At 42.5% G+C, this 22,612-nt stretch overlaps 1 long non-coding RNA gene across 1 annotated transcript; it reads left to right on the forward strand.

Annotated features, from left to right (window-relative positions):
- The first annotated feature begins 5,773 nt into the window (after positions 1–5,773).
- LOC115089571 lies at positions 5,774–21,507 on the forward strand. The gene is made up of 3 exons (XR_003856172.1): positions 5,774–5,990; positions 18,081–18,411; positions 20,634–21,507. It is a non-coding gene; the product is annotated as an uncharacterized LOC115089571 (long non-coding RNA).
- Positions 21,508–22,612: the final 1,105 nt, after the last annotated feature.

The following is a 22,612-nucleotide window of genomic DNA, read 5'->3' on the forward strand; positions in this document are numbered from 1 at the left end:
CCCAGAATCCCTGCACCCTAAAGAGCTATGAATCCTACGAGCTCTCCTCGGTGTGCTAACAACCATTGGACGGGGTAAATGGGGGGGATACCCACTGCCTGAGGATTCAGCAAGGCTGTGGTGGGAAGAGAATTTCTAGGCTTCTTCCTCGGGCTTGATCTTAAGTTCGCTGGGGGAGAAGTTGCAATTGACAAAGGAATAATTGCTTGTATCCAGAGTGGTTGGACTAGCTGTACAATTCTCCCAAAACTGAGCAGACACTTTGTCTTGCGTGTTTTCTCTTTCAGGCTAGTAAAAGAAATCTGAAGGGATAGTTTTGACAGAGGCTTTGGAGTAACACTGACTGTACCATTTGTCCTCTGCAATGGGTGTTGTAGACATCAGGAAGGTGGCCCTGCTTATAGTAAACCACTGCAGGAGGAGAGAAGTTGAGCTAAAAAAGCTGAACAATTTTTTTTTACTTATTCCTGCATAGATATAAAGATGAGCAACCACAGGCTAGTCTTAGTCCTTACTGAACACTTCTCTGTTTTACTCCTGGAGATAAAATGAGTGCTCATAGATTAAATTTAACAAGGGGCTCCCAGGAATCAAATCCACTGCTTAGATGTCTTCTCCCATGTCTATTTAGGAAGGGTGTCAAATGTGTGATTTATTAATTGTACTTGGTTGTTTGCTACGGACTTAGCTTCCGACACACAATGCCCCAGGGCAGTACTTAATGCATGCCTGAAATCACAATTAACATGCAACTTTTTTTTCCCCCAGTGTGACTCTTTTTATCAAAGGCACTGGGGAGAGGGAGTAAGCTGGATGCATTAATCAAGATCTCACAGTTCTCTCACACACCAGAGAGAGACTGTGAAAACAAGAGCACAGATAAAATCCCTGAGGTCGACGAGTGCCAGCTTCTTCAAAACAGGGGCACTGAACAGCTCATTAAACTTGGAGAAGCTTTGGAAGGTACATCAAACTGGTTCAATGAACCTTTTAGAAGGAATTCACTTCAGATTTCCTCATATTGATGGATTTATTTTGGTTTTTGTTTTTAATCTGAAATCAAATCTTTTCACATTTTTTAACCAAATCTGCTGTCAAACATCCAATGGATATATACTCTGTCCAATTCAAAGTTTAATTGTGATCCGCTTAGTTTGACATTTTGATATTTAGGTGGAAATTCGCCTGCTTTGAGTTTGACTTTGAATAGTTTCCATATTTTTCTCTCTTTCCAGCAAGCGTGGGCACTTCCTGCCCCATCTCCCATAGGTCATATCTAATGCTGACTCCATGAAGTTTCCAGTAGTAAAATAATGGTGATAATGCATAAACCTGCCAAGGCCTATCTCCTCTGCTCACCTACATCACTGCTTTTTTTTTTTTTAACTTTGTGTCCATAGGAAATAGCCTCATTAAATTAAGACTATAAATAAATGCAAACCCCTTTTTAACTATGTTTGTAAAGGAAATGCTCACCTTTATTTAAATATCTTCTGCATGATGCATTTATAAATATCTACAAAATCTGCTCACAAGACAACACGTAACGGCAACAGTAAGGAAATAATTATACAAGAATGTCAAAATAACCATAGCATAACATTAATTAGTAGGGTCTATAAACATTAGTCCACTGGTAGGGGAGAGCCAAGTAAATTTGGGAGCAAAAGTAGAAACCCCCTACATTAAGGATAATAGATCGAATGAGTATTATAGCTCCAGATTATTCTATTAGAAACTTGCAGATGCTCAGTTTGTACTTCCCATAGCCTCCTTAACTCGAGAGTGATGCTTGGGATTTATAAATATCTTCAGTTACTTGGGTATCTCGAAACCTAACTAAGCACTTACACTGCTAGCTAAGAGACAACCCCCGAGATCCTGATGTAAGGCACTACACTCTAGTCTTTACAACACTGCTGTGTGCTTTTAGACATAGACATGTTTTTGCCTTTATCTAGAACATAAGAACATAAACTGCCATGCTAGGTCAGACCAAGGGTCCATCAAGCCCAGCATCCTGTTTCCAACAGAGGCCAACCAGGCCACAGGAACCTGGCAATCACCCAAACACTAAGAAGATCCCATGCTACTGATGCAATTAATAGCAGTGGCTATTCCCTAAGTAAACTTGATTAAGTTCTTCTGACATAGATCTCTCCAAGAGACCTGTAAATCAATGGTGTCCAAAGATGGCTGAAAGGGTCCAACTTCTTCTGAATCTGTGCCCACAACTCTTCTCCTCTGAGGGAAGTAATGCACATTATTCACTGGTAGTACATTTTCCATTGGAATACCCAGAATTTCAGTAAGATACCTTTTGAACATTACTCCAGCAGATATTATGGCTGAGAAAGGAACATTTCACAGTCTCAAGTTAAGGCCTTTGGCTTGATTTTCAATAGCTTCAGGTCTTCTGTGGACAAACCCTTTATCCCATTCTCATAAGCTACACATGAGTGAGAGCTTATCGCTGTGGCCTGGCTAAGAAATGGATGCTATTAATGTCAGGGATAGGATTACCCTTGGTTTCAGGGTTTCAAATAAAAGTGTATTTGTACGTACCATAACAGGAGCATCACACAGGCCTACAACCTGAAGGCATGTCAAGTAACTTAGGCCTAGATTCATCATTCCGCTATAAATTTGCACCGCACACTATCACCCCCCCATAGCGCCACTGGAAAAGGTGGGGTTATTTCCGGTGCTACTGGCAGCGATGTCGTCTAAAAGATTATTGCCCACAGCACTACCAGAATCAAAAGTTTTCTAACCTCACCCCTCCCCTAATTTACATGTTTAAGTCACGATGTGGTAGTTATCACATGTGTTAGGGCATTATCGCAATTTGATGAATGACCCCCTTTGGCAGATTATTGGTTTGGCACTTACAGATGAGCTACAAGGTTTATCAAATCCATAATTGGGTCTGGGATCTAGGCCTAGAGAGCCCTGGAGATAGTACGTAGTCACTCAGCAAATAATAATAAATTGTATCCCTCTTCTACTGTCCAACCAGTTCATTCAGATGTCCAGGCACCTGCTTTGCACCTAATATGAAGTAACTAATTACCTTCCAAGTAAAGTGCATGCATGCTCAATTCTGGTTGCTGGGCTTCAGCTCTGTTTCAGTAATATAGAACCATCACAAGAAGGAAGATATTCCTCAGAACGTTGCAGGAAGCCCTGCGCACAAAGTCTCATTGAAATACTAGCTGTACAGGGGGGATGTGACTACCAGATCTGTCTCTGCACCCTTTTTTTTTTATAAATAAGATCCTCGATCTAAAATCTACAAATCCACTTAGACTGTACTAAAATCTACAACTGCATTCAGACTGACCAAAGGAGCAGGCTTCTTTGGTGCACACCTTCATCAATGAGGCTGCCTATCTGGAGCAGAGGATGTTGGACTACGGTAGGTGGGAGGGATTACCTGCTTCCAGTCTGCTCCTCAAGGAAAGTTCAAATGCAGAGGTAGAAAAACAAAAACAAAACAGCACAAAATGTCTCTCAGGAATCACAGCTCTTTCAGGGAGACAAAATAATTCTGATACCCAATTATATTCTTTTTCTTACAGATGTATACAACTATACCAATGCGGTGTACACAGTTATGATAACACAATGCTTCTGTCTGAATATATCATGAGGGGACACTGTTGGAAGGTAATTAGTTTGTAGAATTCACTAGCTCACTTACCCTTTGTAAGTTACCAGTTCAAATTAACCAAATATGGGTCACTTCAATTTGAATTTGTGTGCAGTTTATAGTTCAGTTTACAGACCAGAGCTGTTTTTATGCATGTTATTTGTTTAATATGAACTTGCTCCCGAAGTCAAGGTACATGATAACGGAAAAAGCAGCGGAAAAGCTGCATCTGACACCCAGGTCTTCCCACCACCCGTTGAGGTCATTTTCCCCCCTAGGAACTGTTCTTTCGCTCTTCTCATGTGCTTAAAGGTCAGTCCCCGCTGACCCAATATTAAAGACACCCTGTCCAAAAGGGCAGAGCCTGACCTTCTGCAGCTGTGTCGCCATTATATGGTAATGACTCATCATACTCTGACATGTTATTCACCAAAGTGCCACAAGACAGCTTATTCACCAGACACCTGGAGCTCCTCCTCCTCTCCACGCTTCAGGGCATTCAAATGCTTCTGCAAGACTACATTCAGTCAAGGCTGTATAATACTTGGCCAATTTGACTAAACAAAGGACTCCAAAATGCACTCAAAGGATGATTTTCTAATAGGGCTAATTTTCAGAAAAGTAAACTACAGAAACCAGGACCCCTCTTACAGCCATGCACAGGCTTGCAAAGAATTTCTACTCATGTATTTGACTTTTATGAACAGATACCATAAAGCAATGACCATTTCAATCTTTTTCTATGGGTGTTTAGCCCACAGCTGTCACTTCCTCCGTTTGTTCACAGTACTGTGCCCCCTCGCTGGGATCCTGAAGAACAACAAAGGAAGGTTGAAACACCTCAGAGACTATGGAGGACTTATCCAGAGCTCCATGGCATAATTTGCCCTGGATCTGTCGGTGGAACATTGCCGGGAGCTTGTGCCATGAGCTATCATTCACAATTCCCCTGGAATCTTTCCCCTATTTTATACCATCTGCCAATGTACCTAGCAGCACCATTATCAAAACAACAGCCCTCAGCTGGGGGCCATGCACCAGGGCCCCTTCTGGAACCCTGCAATCATGAGTCCTGAGGTCACCAGGTGTCACTGTTGCACTAGGATTGGAAGCCCCTCCCCCAGGCAGCAAGGGCTGTGAACATTGTTTCCACAGCATGCCCAGTCCTGGCCAACCTGAAGCTGGCATCAGAACTCAAGTCCTGCACCTGTCAGTGCTCAGCGCCGCCACTGCTCCACCGAAGCTGGCCCCCATGCCACTATTTTTAATGGACTAATGCCAGTGTGTGTCTAGAGCAATTTTAGCATTGGAGCATAGCTTTGAAACCCACCAAGCTCCCTATATTCCAGGCAAGAAAAACAGCAAAGAATGTCATGTGAATTTATTATGAATGGCAGCAGTGCAGGAATGCAATGTTATGGATCTTTGCTTGCTGAGCAGCAAGTGGTACATGGCCAGGAATTTTAAAATTACATTTTTGTCTGTCATTTTTATCATTTTAGGAGAGTCAATTTGTTTTGCCTTTTTTTTTTTTTTAAACTGGGCAAAATATTTTTTCTTTAAACTGTGGATTCATCATATTCAGAATTATATGTGGGAAAAACACACGCAATTTGTCATTTGTGCAAGTTCTGAAATTAGAAAAGCTTCTTTTCCAGTTTTGGAGAATTTCTTTTTTTTTTCAGGTTTGGAGAGAAATTGCATCCTGAACGAAGACCTTGTAGGAAAAATGTAATCAAACAGATCCTTCCCCTCCTGACTTATGAACAATTGCAGTTGGGTAATGTAACAATTGTGGGATCAATATTCAGGCACTGTCTGGCCGAGTTTGGGACTTTACCAGACAAACCACGAGTGTTACATTTCCTGCCGTTCTGACCACCTCCTAATTGTTTAGCCAGCTAAATGTTGGATACATTTGAGGTGTTTTGGGGGTGTTCTGGGATGAAGTTATGCTAGTTGGATAACTAGGCTAATTAGGACTTCCTCCAGCTGGATCCAGCCAAGCACATCACTGAATATCTGATTAAAGTTAGCCGGATAAATTGTCCGCTCGCCACGCTACTGAATATAAACCACTTTAATAGTTAGGGCTAGGCTTGTCAACAAGCTTCATGTCGTCAGTGCAAGGCTGAGCCAATTCCTGGTTTTACCCTAAGGCACAGACTTATAGCCCCAGTTTCTTAACGAAAGGCAGTAACACAAGTGCATAGATCCAGTGGGACACAACCAGGACTGCCTCAGCCCATCCCCCGCACCCTGGAGTCTGCTGTAGCCAGAGCTGCCTGAAAAATACCTTATTTACACTGGTGACCACAGGTCTGAATGAGAAAGACAGGTAACCATCATTTCCTCTATCTCTGGGAGGCCCTTGCCTTAGAAGAGCTTACCTAGCACAGGGGCAAAAGGGCAGGAAATCCTTGCCATAATTAAAAAACAATTTCGCCACTTGTGTGTTTGTAGTTTGATTTTTATCCTCTGTCTCTGCTTGTTACTGGTCTTGTCTTAGTTCCTTATCTGCTTCCTCATTCTTCTTTAAAACATTTTTTCCCCATTTCCTTCATTTATTTCTAATATGCCGCTTTTATTAGAGGAAAATGATTAAGCTCAGACTCGCTGACCTTTTTTTTTTTTTAAATACATTTCCCATAGACTAGACTGTAAGTTACTTGGAGCAGGGAGAGTGCTGGAGAGGAGGGGTTTTATGGTCATAGGAAGACTTGCAGAAATAGGCAGCTGAATTTTACATAACCACCAGTAATGGAGAGGGAGCGCTCAGTGGCAGATCCATGAAGAGCAATTTGCAATAGTTTAAGCTGGAGGATGTGGTCGGTTAAGGCAGTGCTGCAGCGTACAAAGCAGAAGGTGGCAATACTACAAATGGTTGTATATATTTTTCTTTTGACCGAGCAGTTTCCTCCTGCTCCTTTGTTCTTCCAGCTCAGTTGGAACCAGGGCTGGGAACTTGGCATCAGCATGGAGGAAGGGAAAGGCAAGAGGCAGAGAGTTAAGAGATTAGGAAGAAGATACTAGGGCTGGGGGAGGGTTGGTTTAAGAGACAGGGGAGTGGATGCTGTGGAAGGCAGGGTTGAAGTAGCAGATGAGAGAGTGCTGAGAGAAGGCTTTAGGGAGCATATGTTGTGCAGGAGGCAAAGCTGTTGGGGGAGGGACTAAGACAGGGGGTGGAGGTGGGGAGAGAGTTAAGGAAGGGGGGATGCTAAGAGAGGAGGGAACCTTCCCCCACTGCTTATGTGTAGAGAAATCTTATGTTAACCCTCACCCCAGCTAATCCACGAGGGAGCTTTTTTTTTTGGGGGGTGGGGGGAATGGTATCTTCAACATTTTTCACCCAGGGCACCATTTGCCCTAGAGCAAGTCTATTCCAGGTATCCAAAACCCTCTTCGTGAATAAGTACATTTCAGTCTTTTTGAATCTCCCTCCCTGAGCTTCATATGATGACCTCTTGTCCTTGAGCTTTTCAATGTGTGAAGAATGTTGCCTTCTGGTACCTTATTGAAGCCTGCTAGGCATCTGCCTGATCTTCCTAGGGAACACTGTTATTGATGCAAAGACTATAAGATCATGCCATACTGGGTCAGACCATACTGGGTCAGACCAAGGGTCCATCAAGCCCAGCATCCTGTTTCCAACAGTGGCCAATCTAGGCCACAAGAACCTGGCAAGTGCCCAAAAACTAAGTCTATCCCATGTTACCGTTGCTAGTAATAGCAGTGGCTATTTTCTAAGTCAACTTAATTAATAGCAGGTAATGGACTTCTCGTCCAAGAACTTATCCAATCCTTTTTTTAAACACAGCTATACTAACTGCACTAACCACATCCTCTGGCAACAAATTCCAGAGTTTAATTGTGCGTTGAATGAAAAATAATTTTCTCCGATTAGTTTTAAATGTGCCACATGCTAACTTCATGGAGTGCCCCCTAGTCTTTCCATTATCTGAAAGAGTAAATAACTGATTCACATTAACCGTTCTAGACCTCTCATTATTTTAAACAGCTCTATCATATCCTCCCTCAGCCGTCTCTTCTCAAAGCTGAAAAGTCCTAACCTCTTTAGTCTTTCCTCATAGGGGAGCTGTTCCATTCCCCTTATCATTTTGGTAGCCCTTCTCTGTACCTTCTCCATCGCAACTATATCTTTTTTTGAGATGTGGCAACCAGAATTGTACACAGTATTCAAGGTGCGGTCTCACCATGGAGCGATACAGAGGCATTATGACATTTTCCGTTTTATTCACAATTCCCTAATAATTCCCACATTCTGTTTGCTTTTTTGACTGCCGCAGTACACTGAACCTACAATTTCAATGCGTTATCCACTATGACGCTTAGATCTTTCTTGGGTGGTAGCACCTAATATGGAACCTAACATTGGGTAATTATAGGATGGGTTATTTTTCCCTATATGCATCACCTTGCACTTATCCACATGAAATTTCATCTGCCATTTTGATGCCCAATTTTCCAGCCTCACAAGGTCTTTCTGCAATTTATCACAATCTGCTTGTGATTTAACTACTCTGAACAATTTTGTATCATCCGCAAATTTGATTACCTCATTCATCGTATTTCTTTCCAGATCATTTATAAATATATTGAAAAAGTACGAGTCCCAATACAGATTGCTGAGGCACTCCACTGCCAACTCCCTTCCACTGAGAAAATTGTCCATTTAATCCTACTCTCTGTTGCCTGTCTTTTAGCCAGTTTGTAATCCACAAAAAGACATCGCCACCTTTTTTTTTTTTTTAAACAGTGACCACACCTCTTTCACTTTTTACCTTTGTAGCTGCTCCTTTCAGTTTTTTTCTATTTTTCTCATTTTATCAAAGTTTCCCTTTTGAAAGTTTAGCACGAGAGCCATGGATTTGATTACCGTCCCCCTTCCAGTCATTAATTCAAATTTGATCATATTATGATCACTATTGCCAAGCGGCCCCACCACAGTTACCTCTCTCACCAAATCCTGTGCTTCACTTAGAATTAGATCTAAAATTGCTCCGTCTCCTGTCAGTTCCTGAACCAATTGCTCCATAAAGCTATCATTTATTCCATCCAGGAATTTTATCTCTCTAGTGTGTCCCGATGATACATTTACTGTCAATATTGGGGTAATTGAAATCTCCCGTTATTACCACATTACCAATTTGGTTAGCTTCCCTAATTTCTCTTAGCATTTCACTGTCCGTCTTACCATCTTGACCAGGTAGAAGGTAGAATACTCCTATCACTATAGTCTTCCCCGCCCCACAAGGGATTTCTACCCATAAAGATTCAATTGTGAATTTAGGCTCATGCAAGATGTTTATCCTGTTGGATTCTATGCCATCCCGGATGCTCTTCTCTTTCATTGCGATATAATTTGTACCCCCGTATAGCACTGTCCCATTGGTTGTCTTCCTTCCACCATGTCTCTTAGATGGTGAATGTCATCATTCACTGCTATACATTCTAATTCTCCCATCTTCCTTCTTAGACTTCTGGCATTAGCATACAAACAAACATTTAGTTTGTTTTTTGTTTGTATTTTCATTCTGCTTTTTAATTGATAGGGATAAGTTAGAATTTTTAGCTCAGATGAGTTTTTAGTTACAGGTACTTGGACTACTTTTCTTATTATTGGAACCTCACTGTCGGGATGCCCTAATTCTAATGCATCATTAGTATCCTTTGAAGATACCTTCCTCCAAACCATGCGCTGCTAAGCGACTGTCGGCTTTCCCCTTTGTTCTAGTTTAAAAGTTGCTCTATCTCCTTTTTAAAGGTTAGCGCCAGCATTCTGGTTCCACCCTGGTTAAGGTGGAGCCTGTCCCTTCGGAAGAGACTCCCCCTTCCCCAAAAGGTTCCCCAGTTCCTTACAAAACTGAATCCCTCTTCCGTGCACCATCATCTCATCCACACATTGAGACTCCGGAGCTCTGCCTGCCTCTGGTGACCTGCGCGTGGAACAGGGAGCATTTCAGAGAATGCTACCCTAGAGGTTCTGGATTTAAGCTTTCCACCTAAGAGCCTAAATTTGGCTTCCAGAACCTTCCTCCCACATTTTCCTATGTCGTTGGCACCCACATGTACCACGACAGCCAGCTCCTCCCCAGCAATGTCTAAAATCCTATCTATTTTTTATTTAAAGCACACTAAGCTGCTCTGGACTGATTGTTGAATTTTTTTTTTTTTTAAGTTTTCCTTGCCCCAGAAACCTACTCCGTCTTAAGGAGCTCCTAGGTATACCAGCATTGATATCCCCAGTTTTACAGCCCCTTGGAACTCTGTAATGATAAATTGTGATGGGTTGCCTACTATTGACTTGATATCTGGAATAAATCAACTTCCAGCATCCTTGACCAGAAATACTTCAGTGAAATTTGTTAATTCTGAGCAAAAAAAAGCAGTTATCAACGGTTTACTCCAAAACTACCAAAGAAGACTAGCTCATTTTATTGGGATGTTATCGTAGCTTGATTGATTCCACTAAGAAAAAAATATTTCTTCTCTAAACTAGTCTTCTCTTAATTGTTCAAAAACTTTATTCTCTCTTAAATCTTTAATAGTTCATCCTTCCATACCTTTCCATACCAGTTACTGTCCTATGAGAACATTTTTTTTTTTTACAAGTTTCTGTAACTGAAGTTCCTCAGTACTTTACTGTCTTGAAACCAACTTTCTATGTCTATGATCTTGTTCCAAGTTGGCTGCAGTTTATTTCTTCTGTCACCTCACCACAGTATTGTCCTTCTATGCTTTAAGAAAGCTGTAGTTTTTCTGAAAGTTAAAAAAAAAAAAAGTCTCTTGCTTTTCTCTTAGTACCTGATTTCTAAAGGCTTTTCACTCATACTGTGCCTCTGGGAAAAGGCTAGGTAAATAAGTACATTAATTTATAATTAGTGGCCCATTTCAAACTTACCTTTCTTGACTAAATTACTAGAAAAATCTGTTCGTGAACAGCTTCAAGAGTTTTTTAAATGGATGATCACATTTAAATGTCCAATGTTCAATGTTAATTAATATGTTCAATGTTCAATGTAAACCGCTAAATGAAGCGATAGTTCTTGTTTCTTGTAAACCGGGGTGATATGTATTTTATACAGGAACCTCCGGTATATAAACCCTATAAATAAATAAATAAATAAATGTGCTACAATTTGGGTTTCATGAAGCCCATAGCACTGGAACCCATCTGCTATTGACTCTAGAATTTTCAAGGCAGCATCAAGGGTGTCTGGGCACATGGAGCCCATACTCCAAGTCTTCTTTGACGTGCCCCAAGTCTTAGTCGTCCCTCCAGTCGCTTGAAACTTTGTTTTTCCCTCCATCCTTGTCTGGGCCTGCTGGAGTAAAGCTTAGGCTTCTTCCGGCAGTGCTAGCTCCTCCTCAGGTCCTCTTACTGCCTGTCCAGTTCATGTGGCTGCTGTCTTCAGAGGCCCTTGTGGTTCCAAACAGTAGGGATGTGCATTCATTTAAAATGAAGGCGCAAAATGCAATGCATAAGGCAGATTCGTTCCGGGGGGGCCCTGAAATGAATTAGGGCCCCAAGTGAAACAAGCCTTAGTCGTTGCATTTGTTTTAAATGAATGAATTGGGCCTGGCCTCACCTAGAGCAGAGGCTGTAGCCCAAAGCAGAGGCCCAAGCATGACGTCAAGGTCTTGGCCAAGCCCTCTCCCCCCCCAAACTTACCTGATCTGTCAGATGTCCACAGAAGTGGCCAAGCTTCAGACTAGGCTGGAGTCCAAACCCAAGCCCAATGTGCAGTATTTTGGCTAGCATGTATTTTCTCTGTAGGGATTTGTAGTTCAGCTTGTTCTGTTTGCCCACTAGGTGGTGTATTAGTATTCTAGGGCTTGGTGTAATGCTTGCCTTTGCTGGCTTTTTGTAGATATAATTGCTATTTGAGTCCCAAGAGTTACTGCTGTTATGGTATGGCAAGGTTCTAGGCATTGTTTTGGGGTTTGTTTGTTGTTTTTTGTAGGTATTTATCTTACTTCACAAAATGGTATTGGGGGAGTTTGTTTTGCTGTCACTGAGGTGACATCAGAATTTGATTTTTTTATTTTTTTTGCAGGTCCTAGCTCCATTCTGCAATGGTTGCAAAGTTCTTATGATGATTATTATAATTATTGCTGTTTTATTGTAGTTATGATATTCTCTGCATTTTTGGAAAGAGGATTCATAAAAGAATACATTGATATTTGATTTATTATGTGATTGGATCTGATGTTTCAGTTTTCTTTGTTTACTTTTTACATGATGTATTTATAAACAGCAATAAATATAAAATAAATTAATACAGATTAACAAGATATTTGTAATGCTGGTACGTGCTTGAAATAATGGAATTAAAATATTTTATAACATCACTTATGATAAAACTACTTGGAAATCCATTAGCATGTGCACGCTAAGGCATTTATTGATAAGAATACAACTAGTAGGGATTAGAGCTGTTATATCAACTGCCCATCCATGTTAAACTTGACCCCCCAAAAAATTCATTTCTGGCTACACCTCTGGATAAGAGACAGAAGAAAGGGGCTGGAGGAAGAAGAGAAAATAAGTGAAACATGAAGTCAGGGCTAATGAGGGGATGAGAGGCAGAGGATTGTAGTTGAGGACTGATGAGAGGGTGAGAACAGATGGTGTAAATGGAGGAACAGAATTGGATGAAAAACAGAGGGGGAGAGCGAGAAAGGGGAAATGGGAGAACAGATGTTAAGTAGGCTTAGGAAATGAGGAAGACAGGACTGGAAAATGGAAGGGGGAGGAGTGAAATCTAGTTTGGAGTGGACAGAGGCAGAAAAGAAATGAAAGGGAAAGTTCAATGTCAGACAGGAAGGGAAGATGGAGAAGAAACAGAAAATGTAGTTAGGAGAAGACAGACAAGAGGCAGATGGAAGAGAGACTGGGGCCAAAACCCAGACAACAAAGGTAGAGGGGGGAGGGGCAGGAAACCCATTTTATTTTCAGGTTAGTGTCTGGACTATGTCAGCCTGGGAAGGTGAACCTCTTGTATTTTGCCCAGGAAAGGTGGAAATGCACATCTGCTTCTTTTTCGCCAGTATTGCACTGCATGCAGCAGAGTTTGACTTCTCAAGGTTTCCATTTCAATTCTTGTTTGCATGTTTCTAATTCGTAGTCAGGCATTCTGGATTTGGTGAGAGGCTGAGGTCAGGCATTCTGCTAATCTGTGGTTTGTGTGTAGGAATCTATAGCTTTTTCAGAGGTGGGATTGTTGGTGTTGGAGTCTGGCAATTAGTGATGTTCTGCCATGGCAGGTTTGCTCTATAGGGCCTGAGTGCATTTTTGCAAGTTTTGTTTTGTCTCACAATGTGCCTAATAACTGAGGGAGTTTATGTGGCTGTTACTGAGGTGACAGAATTTGTATATTGAGTAGTAATTTAAAAGCGTGATGTCCATTTATGTGTTTTTACAGGCTTGCTCTTTGAGTGCTGGGAGGAAATTGATCATGAATAAGTTTGTTTTGGAAACTACTGGTCTTACGCACTCTAATGCTCAAAGCAAGGTACAAAATCTCGTGGGGAGAGGAGGTAGAATAGTTTATGGGCATGATCCCAGGTCTTTTAAGTACCTAGCAATGCCCCTGGGTACCCTATGGAAAAATGAGAACATTATTTAAATGTTAATATTGCTGGATATTACAGCAATATTTTATACAATTGACCCTATTTTACTGCTGCACCTCAAAGTAGTAGGTATTGGTCAGCCCATTTTTAAATTAATTTGCCTTTTTAAATCAATATCAGCAGATAAATGTCTAAAATTCTCTAACTGCATTCCATTGGCATCTGGAGTACCCCACGGCTCTGTATTCTCTGCAACACTTAACATTTATATGCTACCCTTAAAGCTATTCACGTTCCTTCAGATTGATGCTGACGCTATTCATGTTTTTTTATCCCCAATAACTGATAGAGATCTATCATTCTTTCCCTTGGTCCTAAGCTGTTTGCACAAACTCCTGTTAAACACAGCTAAAGCTGAAGCCCTTTGCATCAGCCATTTTGCAAAATGTGACTTAGTGATCTCCTTCCAGCTAGATGTAATTATTTCAATTCAGTCCGAGGTCAGATACTTAGGTGTCTATATTGACTCTAACCTTTCCTTGAAAGCTCAGGTCAAAGCTTTGACATGTGCTTTCTTCTATAATCTTAAATTGCTACAAGGATTAAACCCAATATTATTCACTAGTGATTGTTGAAATGGTATACATACTTGTGTCTTATCTAAATTGGATTATTTTAATTCCCTTTACTTAGGGAAAGGGCCTACAATTGGCCCAAAATGCCACAGCTCAAGTCATTTCAGCTGTATCTTATGGTGATCACATCACTCCTATTTGTTTGAAGTACTTTGGCTCTCTATCAGCTAGCTAACGCAATTCAAGGCTGTTAAAACACTTCAGCAAACTGTCCCAGAAAGTATTTGTGTAATGCTTACAGTGTATGGTCCTACTCAGAGATTCCTACTACTAAGATTGCCCGCCTTATGGACACACAATTCTGATCATTCGCAGTAGTTGCTCCCAAACTCCGCAACAAGTTGCCATTAGAACTGTGACTTCCCAACTATTACTTAAAAAAAAAAAAAAAAAAAGCTTTGTCTCTTGTGAAAGGTTATTTCAACAGGCCTTCCGATCCTGCATTGCCTAATTCTTGTGCTCCTGGATTGTTTACTAACGGGCCGATACAGTAAAAAATGCGGGAGAGCGCCCACTCTCCCGGCGCACACACAGGACACTCTCCTGTGTGCGCAATACAGTAAGTTAATTTATTTAAATTAGGCCCGCCGATAAAAAGAGGCGCTAGGGACACTAGCGCGTCCCTAGCGCCTCTTTTTGGACAGGAGTGGCGGCTGTCAGCGGGTTTGACAGCCACCGCTCAATTTTGCCGGCGTCGGTTCTCGAGCCCGCTGACAGCCACGGGCTCGGAAACAGGACGCTGGCAAAATTGACTGTCCAGTTTTCAGCCCAACAGTCGCGGGCCGAATTCAAATTTTTTTTTTTTTTTACTCTTCGGGACCTCCGACTTAATATCGCTATGATATTAAGTTGGAGGGTGCACAGAAAAGCAGTTTTTACTGCTTTTCTGTGCACTTTCCCGGTGCCGGAAGAAATTAGCGCCGACTTTTGGGTCGGCGCTAATTTCTGAAAGTAAAATGTGCGGCTTGGCTGCACATTTTTCTTTCTGAATCGCACGCGCATACCTAATAGGGCCATCAACATGCATTTGCATGTTAAGGGCGCTATTAGGTGCTGCGGGTTGGACGCGCATTTTCCTCCCCTTACTGAATAAGGGGTATGGGAAAACGCGCGTCGGAGCGCACTGTACTGTATTGGCCTGTATGTTTGCCATAACTGATTTGTTTTAATATGAAATTATGTATTGTGATGAAGTGCAGCCAGCTTTGAGGCAGGAAAACCTGGGCTGGATCAATGCTGGAAGAACCCGGAGCTGAGTTAGGCAGCAGTGGGCGCCTGGGAGCAGAAAAGGGACTACAACTCCCAGATTCATGGAGGCACAGCTGAGCCAATGGGCAAAGGAGGATGCCGAGAATGCAGCTGAACCGAGCCCCTGTGACTCAGACACACCCGAACCAATGGTGGAGGAAGAGGAGGGCATGCCGGAGTGGTACAACTGGCCAGAAAGGCCGAGCTCCTCGGAGGAGGAAATGGACACCAATTCCCCAGCAGAGGAAGCCACTGACTCCAGCATGGAAACAGAATGAGTGATGCTGCTAATGGGGGGGTGTATTTTGTATGTTTGGGATGTTTAACAAAAACACGGTGCAGCAAAATAATGTAAAAGGAATGGGAAGGCCGTAACCTGCTGTACAACAGTTGTGCAACTCCCAGGCAGGACGGTTGTTTGCTGGCTAGAGAAGCCAGGCGGTGTTCGCTCTGTACAGGTGTTTGAACCCACTGTGAGTTGTTTTGTGACCCACCTGTAGTCGTCAGGGAGGGCGCTATAAAACAAAGGACTGTTACAAAACAGTTTGTAGACACTATGTATTTGTTTGGGGAGCCTGGCTGGACTGGCTGCCAGGCAGTTCTCCTGGCACCTGTGCAGACCTTGCAAGGGCCTGGAGGCCTACGTCGAGGCCTGGAAAACTGAAGTGCGTCAGTGCTCCGGTCCTCCTGTGAGTGATGTCATACGTGACCTGCGACAGTATTCATATTTATGATGTAAGCCACTGAGAATAAGCTTTTTTGGATCCATGGAATATACTTTTTTTTTTTTTTAATACTTTCTTTCAGGCTGATTCAGTAAAAGTTGCGGGAGAGCCGGCGAGCGCCCACTCTCCCAACACGCGCACAGGCCACTCTTCTATGCGTGTGATTCAGGAGGGAACATGCAAATGAGGGCCAGCGGTAAAAGGAGGTGCTAGGGGAACTAGTGCGTCCCTAGCGCCTGCTTTTTGACCGAAGTGGCGGTTATCAGCGGGTTTGACAGCCGACGCTCAATTTTACCGGCGTCAGTTCTCGAACCCGCTGACAGCTATGGGTCATATCGCTATGATATTAAGTCGGAGGGTGTACAGAAAAGCAGTTTTTACTGCTTTTCTGTACACTTTCCTGGTGCCTGCCGAAATTAACGCCTACCTTTGGGCAAGCGTTAATTTCTGAAAGTAAAACGTGCGGCTTAGCTGCACATTTTACTTTCTGTATCGCGCGGGAATAACTAATAGGACCATCAACATGCATTTGCATGTTGCAGGCGCTATTAAGTTTCGAGGGGGGGTGGCCGCGCATTTTTGCCGTGCTAATACCCCTTATTGTATAAGGGGTAAAAATAGCGTGTCAAACGTGCGCTAATAGTGCTCTCCACCGGAGCGCACTGTACTGTATCGGCCTGTTGGTTAATCTACTAGATAAGGGAGCCCTGACCGAAGTGCTGCAAATGCGCAGTAGAGAGCAGCTCTACCGCGCATGCGAGCACGTCGGCCAGAGTGCCCGAAAAAAAAAAATGGCGCTGGGTCGCTAAGAGCAGCGGCGACGACGAGCAGGAGTGGGAGGAGCAGTAGCGGCGGCACGCGTGAGGGAGGGACAGCCCCATTATCGGTTGTGGATGAGCTGAAAGGGGAGGGGAATGAGAGAGGGAGAGTGAGCTGAGGGGAGGAGAGAGTGAGGGGAGGGGGAGGGAGGAGAGAGTGAGCTGGGAGGAGAGAGGAGAGAGGGAGGGCTAGTCTTTACATATTACAACAAAGTAATACTTTGTAAAAAAAAAAAAAAAATTGATAGTACAAATTAAGACAATGTCTTCTTAATGGAAAGAAATTATAGAAAGAAGAAACATTTCAATCTCTGATCCATTACAGAAGAAATTTAGGGGGGGGGGGGGGGGGGGGGTGTGAGGAAAGTAAAAGAGGAGAACAATAGTAACATAACCCCCCCCCCCCCCCTGAAATACAGCGTGAGACTCTCCACTAATTACAGCATGGCCCAGTAATTCTATAAATTGATAACAGGAACTGTCGCTCTAACATTCAAAAACTGCTGCAGCTGTTCTGGACTAAAAAAAAATATATATATATACACACAAGTATTATACCACAACTTAATTATGCATTTACAAGGATATCGCAAATGAAAACTTGCGCCTAAAGAAGTAACTTCAGAGCGCATATTCAAAAAGGCTTTTTGATGCAACTGAGTAACTCTGGCAAGGTCGGGATAAACTCGGACTCTGCCACCCAAAAAAGGAAACATTTAAACACAAAGTAATATCGCATAAGACGACTTTAATCTTGCTCAGAAAAGGAAGACACTAGCAAAGTAAATCTTCCAGTCACTGCTACGTTGGAATTTTCTAAATCTTTAGTCAAACTGGAGGAATTCCCCTCATTATTCGACGGAGAGGAACTTTGTCTCTAGGAAAGAAACACAATCTTCTTTGCGACGGGAATTAAATCAGAGGGAATCTTTAAGACTTCAACCAAATATTTTTTTTTTTTTTAAAGTAATCAAAGGCAGTTCACCGAGAACCTTAGGGAAATTCAGCAAATGCAGGTTCAAATGTGGCAAAGAGTTTTCCATAAATTCCAGCCTTCTGAAGGAGAACATACGTTCCCGGATAAGTGCAGCATTAGGAGCCAGTACATTTTTAACATCAGTTCACAACGCTTGAATAGAAGAAGAGAATGTTCCTGAAGGATTTGCTGCTGATCCTGTGCAACTAAGTCCAATTTGGGGGAAAACTGTCTCTAAACGCCGGGTTTGTTCATTGAAAATAGAGGACATACCTGCCTTTAGGTCCCAAAGGGTCTCTAAAGTGACCACAGCCGGCCTCAAAATCTCCAGGGGAGGCCGAACACCCCCCTCTCCACTTCCAGCAGCACAAACACTCCCCTCAGATGAAACCGGGGAGGCACCTCCGCTAACTACACTTCTCTCCACAGATTCCAGACTGCTGAAGAGAAGAGGAAATCGGCACCCGATCAGGCAAAAACACCGGCAGCTCCATCCGGGTGAGGCCATTCCACGGCGCCCCAGCGTGGTCAGCAATGCTCGAGGGAGAAGCCAACAGCAGCAGTCTTGGGCCAGGAGGGCTCAGCGAGATCTCCCCAGGCAAGAACAGCGCTCCCCTCTCTGCCTCGCCAGTGGGACTGGAAGCCCTCAACTCTTGACCTGGGGACCGCATACTCACAACTAGAACGTTGATGCGTGGGAAAGTTGGGATCAGATGGAAAGAGCCTAACTTTCCCCTTCCTCTTGTGCGGCATGATAAAGGTAAGATAAAAAAAAATTGAAGACATTTCGGGGAAGCAGGCGGAGCAGCAAAGAGAAGCGTCTCTCAAGCGGCCATATTGGTTCCATCCCCCAAATATAAATTTATTTATTTTTTAAATAAAATATATGTGGCTGTAGATGTGGGTGTCAGAACTATGCATGCTAGTCAAGGTGGAAGTCTCCACAGAGACCTGTAGAGAAAGGTAATACTACTTCTCTGTTTTTACTAGTGATGTAATGCACCCTGTTAGCATGCCGAAGCAGTTGGGTAAGCTATCATCTGACATAGCCAGCCCCCCCCCCCCCCCCCACAAGTCAGCCTTAGCCTCAGGGACGTGCTTCATGGGCTAGATGATTGCTACTTTGCATGGCCCAGAAGAGCAGGGGGGGAGTCCCAAAAGAAACTCCACAGCAGAACGCCTTTGAAGTGGTGGTGGCATCCTTAACCTGTCCCTAAAACCAGTTCTGCCCAGACCTCTCTCTTACACGGTAATTATTTTAGGATAAGAATGTTTCTAGCTCAAGCATGTCCTTATATACAGTCAGGTCAAGTTCTCACATACTGTAAGTGATATGTCAAACTGCCAGCCTCTAAAACATTTTACTTAACTTTGAAGAATTCCTGGAGGTTATTTGTAGAATTTTGAGCTTTGGTTTCCCTGATGCAACAGAACATCTGATCAATCCCTGATAATCCCTCATAAAATGTATATCCCGAGTATAACTTTCACAACAAAAGCAAAATAAATAACTCTGGCATATGTAGAAATCCCTTCAGATCATAAATACAGCTGCAAACAGACTCTAGTTTTTTAGAAATGCTTTGGTGGCCAAAAAAATAGGGAAGCAAGATAATTTATAGCAAAAGTGTTACCAGACATTCCACTTAAACTCAAAAGTCGCAGACTGCAAAGGGCCAAAAGAATTAAGGAACATAGGATTCCCAGAATAGTTATTCATTCCCACTCTTACTCATAACTGCAGCATTTCACCCATAACCCAAACAGGACTGACAAAAAGGAATTATCGACAGGAAATTAGTAGAGTCACAGCCATTAGAAGTCAGACAAGTGCTAAAGGGTAAATAATTGGGTTGGAACAAAAAGTCAGATCCATCGAACAGAACAGCATCCTCTGAGCCAACTGTCAGCACTGCTTAGAACAATTATAAAGTAAGTGAAAGACTTTGTTTTCTTTGTTTTTAATTTACAAGTGACAAAACAACTAGGCTAAAAGATTTAGCGCCCTGTGGTTCTAGAAACAATGCTGTCTTCAGCACACGATGGCTTATCTAGTAATAAGGAAAGTGTCTGCACATACACCTGCTGAAACTACTACTCTTGCCAGTTCATAGTATACCTCTGAAATGCTTTTACACAAATAACAAGACGACCAACCTTGCATCAGAGCAACCACTAATTTGAGAGTTTTTGTGGATAGTCACTGAAAACCAAAAATCTCAGTCCTACAATGATTTTAGCTAAAGGACCCAAAGTATGACATTTGGTCACTGATTCGGAGTCACTTTTCAAAAAAGGAGGGGTGGTTTGGGTATTATGGGGCAGATTTTAAAAGCCTTATGCACATGGGGGGGGGTTACGTGCGCCAAGCCTATTTTGCATAGGCCCGGCGACACGTGCAAGCCCCGGGACAGGACCGAGGCCTCCGGCACAGCGGCCATGCTGGGGGATTGTGTGCCAGCACTCGGCCGGCAGGCGCAACTTATGGAACAAAGGTTGGGGGGGGGGGGGGGGCAGAAGGAAAGCGACCTCGGAGGGAACAGGGAAAGCCATCAGGGCTCCCCTAGGGCTTGGCGCGTGCAAGGTGCAACCCTTGCACGCACCGACCCCGGATTTTATAACATGCGTGAGGCTGCACACGCATGTTATAAAATCGGGTGTAGATTTGTGCACACCGGGTTGTGCGCACAAATCTACGCCCATGCGTAAGTATTAAAATCCGGCCCTATGTTGGCTTTTTCTAAGACATTTCTTTGTTGAGTGTCACATTTTATAATGAACAACACACAAAACAAGACAAGGACTATTTTTGTATGGAGTAAGGATAGTTTCAACCCCCAGATCATAGGCCTGACAATCCTCAGTCTCATGTAACTCATATCTTCTCATCAATTTTGAAAAACATTGAAAAAATATTTCCAGATGTTCTTAAATTTGTACATGCAACCTTTATTTATCCAGAAAAACTGCTTTCTCTTTCAGGATTGTAAATAAATTGTTCGCCATGAAGTCTTCCTTAGATGGTACCTGCTATTCTTTCCAGTGCTGAGCTATCCGTCATCCTAAAGCCATAATCACTGTAAGCCTATGAGTACAAGATACACACACACCTTCAACTTTACCCAACCAAAAAGCAGAGTTAAAGGGTTACGAGGAGTTACAATATTGAAAACCTCATTAATGCAATCTCGTTCCAGTATCCATATAACCCATACGGAAGAAAGTGGTCACTGCATCTCCACCCGTTATATAATTTGAAGACTCCTTCCACCCAATTTTGAAAATCCTTTCTAGGGTATAATAAATCCTATAAAACAATACGCGAATACACCTTAAATTACTATTTATAGGAATAAGTTTTGAAGACAAATACATCTTCCAAAGCTTCATCAAAAAACTTTAATAAAATGGAGAACACCAATTAGCTAGAGAAGCTGCAGACTTGTGGATGTGTTGAGCATAAGGCTATAATTAGGATATTTTGACAAAGTGCAAAACCATGAGTATGACCACGAATAATATGCTCAATATCAATGTATCAATACTCAATGAATATGTATTAAAACAAGTGTGAAAAAATTAAAATGAGTACATTGAAAACAAACTGGGCCAAATAAACAAAATAGCAAATGTAAAATAAATGGTTGTAAATGTGAACAGTTCTTTTTACACAGCTCTATAGCTACCCTGCCCAGCAAAATAAATACACTGGGGGAGCTGCTGAAATATTCATCTCAGAACCAGTCTGAAGTGAGTGACCAACATAGAAAATATGTTTTTATTAAAAACTATATATTTATTCAAAATGTATACAGGAAGATAAATACAAAAACATTTAATTAAAAAGCAAGGAAAAGATCACATTGGTATTTCATGCCATTTGATGTACACCCCATAATTTGGCCATCCACCTTCTGTAGCAGATTGTAAGGGGGACTCTGACTTTCATCCAGCAGAAAGCTAACCTGGTGGCTATGTTTTCACTTGCTCTATCCACTCTTCCACCTTTATTATATTTCCAGCCTTTTCCCGTCATTCCTATTTCATTCAGATGTACCTCAGTCTCTGGGCTGAGAAGGCAGACAGCGAGAGCTGCAGTCTGCAATTCCTGCTAAATGCTGGTAACCCTCAAGGGGCACAGGCCAGTCAGCAGAGGGAACATCTGTCCTCAATTGTGGGAAATCTTAATGAAAGACTGCCCTACTCCAAAGCAAGTGGTTAGCTTTCCAAGAAGGGGAAAGAAAAAGGGAGAATCTAGAACAAGATGGTGATTCAGGGGTGCTCAAACCAATCCTTGAGGCCCCCTAGCCAGTCAGTTTTTCAGCATCTCTAATGAATATGCATGAGATTTCTAAGCACTACCTCCATTGTATGCAAAATTCTCATGCATATTCATTAGGGATACCTTGAAAAGCCAACTAGCTGGAGGAGGGCCCAGAGACCAGTTTGAGCATCCCTAAACTAGGTATGAGATTATGTTTAAAGCCAAAGCAAGGGTGGCCCACAACAGACCTGGTTTTCAGGATATCCACAATGAATATGCATGATAGGAAAATTAGTTTTTTACCTGATAATTTTTGATCCTGTAGTACCATAGATCAGTCCAGACTCCTGGGTTTGCCCCCCTCCCCCTCCCCCTTTAGCAGATGGAGACAGAAGTTTTCAAAACAAAACTCCGCCTTATATAGGATGGTACCACATACAGTCCGGCAGTATTACTCAAGGTCAAAGCAGAATGGCTCTCAAAACAAAAAAACACACACCATAACTATGTACAATAACCCTTCAACAAGAAAAAGAAATAACCAATTCACTTAACCCTCCTAGGAACTGAACCTGTAGAATCACTTGAGGACGGTCAATCCAATTTCTGCAGATCTGAAAACAAAATCAATCAATAACTGAGCAGACTCTCCCCTACTTCCATGCATTCCCCAGGCACTCTGGACTGATCCATGGTA

The sequence above is a fragment of the Rhinatrema bivittatum genome, chromosome 4, assembly GCF_901001135.1.
Source record: "Rhinatrema bivittatum chromosome 4, aRhiBiv1.1, whole genome shotgun sequence".
Lineage (NCBI taxonomy): Eukaryota > Metazoa > Chordata > Amphibia > Gymnophiona > Rhinatrematidae > Rhinatrema > Rhinatrema bivittatum.